The 6529-nt window shown below is 38.1% G+C and overlaps 1 long non-coding RNA gene across 1 annotated transcript; it reads right to left on the reverse strand.

The window, feature by feature from the left end:
- Positions 4305–5743, reverse strand: LOC110266531. The gene is made up of 3 exons (XR_002353942.1): positions 5690–5743; positions 4809–4901; positions 4305–4373 (listed from the first exon to the last, which is right to left on the reverse strand). It is a non-coding gene; the product is annotated as an uncharacterized LOC110266531 (long non-coding RNA).

Below are 6529 nucleotides of genomic sequence, written 5' to 3' on the forward strand. Positions count from 1 at the left end.
CAAATTGAGTGCATGATTCAAGAGATGCTTAAGGATGGCATCATTCAGCCAACCCATAGCCCCTTCTCATCGCAAATCCTTTTGGTAAAAAAAAAAAAGACGGCTCTTGGAGATTCTGTACTGACTACCGTGCTTTAAATAATATTACAGTCAAGGATCAATTTCCCATTCTCATAGTGGATAAACTTCTCGATGAGTTGTTTGGTGCAAAAATTTTCTCAAAGTTGGATCTCAGATTAGGTTATCACCAGAATTTGGTGAAGCCGGAGGATAGATACAAGACCACATTTCGCACACATCAAGGACATTACGAGTGGCTAGTAATTCCATTTGGATTAACGAATGCACCAGCCACCTTCCAACATCTTATGAACGATATCTTTCGGCCATTATTAAGAAAGTTTGTCCTTGTGATCTTCGATGACATATTGATCTACAGCCCTTCTACTTCTCAACACTTAGAACATTTGGAGATCGTGTTGCAAACATTACAGAAGGAATCCTTATTTGCCAAGATATCAAAATGCTTGTTTGTTGTGTCCAAAATTGACTATCTGGGTCACACCATCACTAAGAAGGATGTTCACATGGAGAAGGATATAGTTTAGGCTGTAATAGCTTGGCCGATACCAGAGAACCTCAAACAACTTCGGAAAATTTCTTGGGTTGACAGGTTACTATAGGCACTTCATCAAAGGCTACGCTTTTCTTGCATCTCCTCTCACGGATTTATTGAAGCAAGATGCCTTCTAGTGGAGCTCAGTTGCTACTCATGCCTTCGAGTCATTGAAAAAGGCAATTACTTTCGAACCAGTTTTAGCTCTTCCCAACTTTGATCAACCTTTTCTAGTGGAGACTGATGCTTCTAGTACAGGAATTGGAGCGGTACTTTTACGAGATAAACACCACATAGCCTTCTTTTCTAAGAAATTATCTACTAACAATTAATGCCATTCAGCTTATGCCTGGGAATTCTATGCGATGACTGAAGCGGTAGCCAAGTTCTCCCATTACTTATTGGGGAATAAATTCATTATACGTACGGATCAGCAAAGCTTAAAGACTCTGGGAGATCAGATCTTGCACACCTCTGACCAGTAAAGGTGGATACACAAGCTCATGGTGTATGACTTTGAGATTCAATATAAACCTGGTAAGGAGAATATTGCTATTGATGCCCTTTCACGTAGCTTCATGGCTGCTTGATCTTGCCCGAAACTGGAATGGTTCAATACATTGAAGAGCAAAATTGAGGTTGATAACGAACTGAATGAGCTTCGGGAGAATTCTGAGAAAGGCTCACCTAAGGACCCCAACTATTCTGTTCAGAATGGGGTTCTATTATGGAGGAATAGGTTGGTGGTTCCAAAAGGGGGTTATTGATGCAAGCAATTTTGCACGAATACCATGATGGCATGATTGAAGGACATTCCGGCATTGCCAAGACTATGGAATGGATTTGTTCTACCTTTAATTGGCCAAATATGCAGAGTTATAAGAGCTTATGTTCTTTCTTGCTCCACTTGCCAGTTCACCAAAAGAGAGGCTCGACTACCTGCACGGTTGCTCCAACCTCTCCCAATACCATCACAGGTGTGGGAGGCTATCTTCATGGATTTCATCACAGCTCTTCCACAGTCTTATGGGTATACGGTCATTATGGTGGTTATTGATAGATTGACAAAATTTTCTCATTTTATACCCTCGAAACATGACTTTGATAGCCGTTCAGTGGCAGAGGCATTCATCAAGAATATTGTCAAACTCTATTGTCTCGGATAGGGACCGGATCTTTATGAGTCACTTTTGGCAGAGATTATTTAAGTTGCAAGGCACTACTTTATCCATGAGCTCAGCATACCACCCACAAACGAACAGCAAAGTGAAGTCATGAATAAGACATTAGAGATGTATCTTCATTGCTTCTGTTTCGTGAATCCCAGGTTATGGTTCGATATGCTACCTTGGGCCCAGTATTGGTATAACACTTCTCACTACAGAAGCATCAAAATGTCTCCTTACATGGCTCTATATGGTCGTGCCTCCCCAAATCTCATTAGATATGAGTTCTCTCATGTTGATGAACCGCCATTACAAGAGTTGCTAACCGATTAGGACACGCTGCTTGAATAGCTTAAGGCCAATCTCAATCGTGCCCAACAATATATGAAAACATTTGCTGATAAAAATTGTCAGGATGTTGAATTTCAAGAGAATAATATGGTACTAGTTCGTTTACAACCTTATCGCCAACACTTAGTGGCTTTAAGAAAAAATCAGAAGTTGAAAATGAGATACTTTGGACCATTTCGCATTGTCAAGAAACTTAGCTCGGTGGCTTATAGACTCGAACTTCCTCCAGAGACCAAGATTCATAATGTGTTCCACATTTCAGTGATAAAAAGATTCTGCGGGGATAACACTAATTAGTACTTGCCATTGCCTCTACAGACTAGTGACAAGGGTTCTATATCTGAGCCTTCTTGAGTTCTGAGAGTTTGCACCATTCTCAAACATGAAAAACCAGAACAATGTCCATGTGCAGTGGGGAATTAGAGACACTGCAAAAACATCATGGGAACCAGTTGTAGCTGTGACTAAACTATACCATGCTCTCAACCTGGAGGACAAGGTTGATCTAAATAAAGAAGGTAATGTAAGAAAGAAAATAACAGAATTGGATGGGAGTGAGCACTCTAATGCAAGAAATTCTACTAAGGAGAAGTTAGTTACAAAGCAGAGACATGTGGCTGCTGACCCACCTCCTTCAGACGTGCATAGAAGCATGAGAGGACGCATCATAAATACCAAATGGAAGGATTATGCAGGGTAGCTTGAGCCTGGTATAGTTTCATTCTATCATTATGTTCCTCCCTCTTTTGGTTACATCAAATTCCTTGTATATGTTCTAATTAATTCTTCTTTTCATCCAAGTCCTCATGCACGATGAGCATTGCTGTATTTTCTGCTTCACTTTCTTTTCTTAGTTTATATCACAGTTTCATTGATTTATTTTGTCTTCAAGTAATACTACTAACTCATATAGTTCCAATTTTCTTGTAATTATTATTCTGAATCATCAATACAACATCACTTTTCCATAAGCATTATTAAGTACCTTCCACACTCTCCTTAGCAATTAGCCATTTGGCCATTTCATCTTCTCTCTCTCCACTCACTCTCTCCTCTTTAGCTCTCATTTCTTTCTCTTCATCATGGCGTCGTCTTCATCCCCAACTCCAAATTTATTAATCTTAAACCCTCAATCTTCCATAAAAAAATAGATCATCCTTCACTACCACCACCATCACCACCTCTTTCTCTTCCCAACTAAGGCCCTCCTGCAACCCAATAAGTCCTCATGGTCCTACAAGTCTGTTTCCATTTCTATTCCTAGCAACCCAACAAGCACACACTGTCCTCTTCTCATTCCGATGTCATAGTCACCGCCATAGCTTCATCTTCTACTTTTTTCAACACCAAAACTACATCACAATAACCAAAAACTACATCACAATAACTAAAACCTGCACCTAGAACTAGAACGTGAGGATGATTGAAACTGGAAGGCAAGCGCGATGGTCAGAATTGAAAGGCGAACACCATAACCATAACTGTAAGGCAAGCTTGACAAGATAGGAGTTGGCTCCTTTGTCGGCGTCGAAAGACATGCTCGGACAAGGACATCGGCATGTTGAAGCAGTGGTGGTGAGCCTGAGATGGAAGGTCATAGACAGAGAAGGATGAGCAAGGTGGGGAGAAGGATATTGCTCCGACGGTGCAAGTAGGCACTGGAGGTGATCTTGGCAGAGTTGGTAGGGACGATTTTGTGAGGGTCTCATGGGTTCTTGTTGCTATTGTTGTTGGTAGAGAGAGACTCATAAATGCTGAATGAGGAATAATGAAAATGCAGATCTGGAAATGGAAAATTGGGAACAAGGAAGAGAGAAAAATTTAGAAGATTAGGGATTTAATTGGGAAATTAGAGTTATAATTTGGAAATTGAAACCCTAAATTTTAAACGGTGCCACATCATCAGTTACAGATGCCACGTTTGCATTCTGTTTGTCGCATCAGATATTTCTGTTAACAAAAAATGTCTCTTTTGATGGCTGGATATTTCGTGCAGGTTTTTAAATTATTAAATATTATTTTTGTCGATAATAAAAGTGGGGGTTATTATTATTAGCGTTTTAATAATTCAGAGGCAATTTTGGTGGTTAATCCTTTATTTAACTAGTATTTTTGTTTGTAATGTTGGGAATATAAATCTTTTAAACCTACTTTGTCCTAACATTATAAATTATTAGTCATTGGTTCACTGATTTACTGGTCTAACCGGTCTAATCGTAGTTCAACCGAAAAAACCGTTTCTTAATAAAATAATAAATAAATTATAAATAAACATAAAATATCTTTCAAATTTAAATCCCTTCATAAAATATCACCAACTAAATGTAATTAATCATCAAATATGCAAAAGCTTACAGCAAATTTGTTAACAATTAACATAATTATACTTCCGTTAAAAATAGCTGAATTTAATTGCAGTACACAAATTAAAGATAGAAAATATTACCTTAATGTAGCTGAGTCAAAAAGTAAAGTAAAACAGCCCTTTTAATTCTTTTACGCTTGTAGGCTTCAATAACTTTCTTGGCAACCAAAATAGGCCCTGTGAATTGTACAAGATATGATTAACAAGGTTAAATAAAAAGAACATTTTTCAGTTGTCTCACTGAGGCCAGCTAGATGGATCAAAACCACTGTGTACTATCGTAATTCACTAATTTTAGATAATATTTTACTTTTCTATTAGGCAGTGAAACAACAGACTCAGTTCCAGAAGATGTTATTATCTTCACCAACTCCTAATTCCCATTTGAAAGTTGAAGCCAACACTTTCTGAAATAACGAACTTCAGAAGGGAAAGAAATAAAAAATTCTAAACTATCCATGTCTTACTAATAATGAGAACAGAAAAACTCAATTTCTTGAATTCAATAATTACATCAGTTATCCAACTAAATAATTGCATCACAGTTATCATAAATTGATTTCAAAGCCTAGAAGCAGAGTGAAATTAAAAACATGAAGCATATAATAAATCGAAAGATCACCAATTACAAATTTTTTAATAAGAACAGAAGTTAAGAACAATGAAATTAATAAATCATTCACGAAATTAAAAATAGCAGCAGCATTCAGCATCAAACAGCATTCAGCACAAACAGTATTCAGCAACAAGAACATATCTGAACTTAACAATCAGCATTCAGCAACAAATATTACAAAACATTAACCAATACTCACATTAAACCTCCAACCAGCAATGACAAAATAGCCACAAACATTATAAAACATTACAAAATATTACACAAAAATTTGAACAAAAATTCCAGAAATTAAAAAGAACAAGAAGAACCAAGCATTCTGAAATTAAACAGAGCCATCACTCATCAGTAACCAGAGCAAAATTAAAAGGAAGAAGCGGATGCAAAGCAAAATTAAACAGACCCATCAGTAACCAGAAGCAAAATTAAACAAAGCCATTACTCATCACTCATTAGTAACCACTAGCCATGGCAAAATTAAAAGGAAGGAGCGGATGCGAAGCAAAAGTAAACAGACTAACAGAGCCATCAGTATTCATTAACCAGAAGAAAAATTAAACAGAGCCATCACTAACCTTCGACGGGGACACGGATGGCAACCGGCAAGGCGACGGCGATAGGTGAGGCGAAGACAAGCAGTGACCCAACGAGCTACTCCAAGCCACAAACAGAAAAGCCAGGGAAGATCGGGACGATGAGCCGAGGCCGAGCGACCTGGGTTCCGAACAGGGGGAAGAGAAAGAAGTGGAGGCATCAAGAACCTGGGGACTACGGCGGCAAGGAACCTAGGGCTAGGGTTCATTGGGGGTGCACGAATGATTCTTAATTCAAGGAAAGGGGGTGTTTTACGATTAGTTTTTTTTTTTTTTGTAAATCACAAAACAGCGTCGTTTTCTTAGAACCTACCGGTTCAATGGTTTCTAAACGGTTCTCTCTCCAACGGTTATTAGCAGTAGATCGGACCGCTTTTATGGCCAGTTTTCAGTTAGACTGATTCGACCGGCCAATTCGGTCCGGTTTTCAGAACCATGCTTATAGTAATATACAACTATACACAAGTAATATATTATATTTTTCCTTTTGTCTAGTTACTCTATTATTTCTACTGGGTAACTATGAATCTTTGAATTTGCCTGTCAATTTTATGGAAAAATTAAAGGAAATTTCAAGAAAGCTCTAGGTTCTACTAATAAATTAAGGGGTAAGTACTGTTTTGGTCCCTAAAGTTGAGCGTGAAAATCGAAACCGTCCCTCATCTAATTTTCGATTTAGAATCATCCTTAACGTTTTTTTTTCGTATTAAAATCGTCCTTTTAATTTTTTTGGACAAAAATACCCTCACCACTACTAACACAATTACCTCCACCACCACCACCACCACCAACACCACCACCACCGCCACAACCAGCACCAAC

The sequence above is a fragment of the Arachis ipaensis genome, chromosome B09, assembly GCF_000816755.2.
Source record: "Arachis ipaensis cultivar K30076 chromosome B09, Araip1.1, whole genome shotgun sequence".
Lineage (NCBI taxonomy): Eukaryota > Viridiplantae > Streptophyta > Magnoliopsida > Fabales > Fabaceae > Arachis > Arachis ipaensis.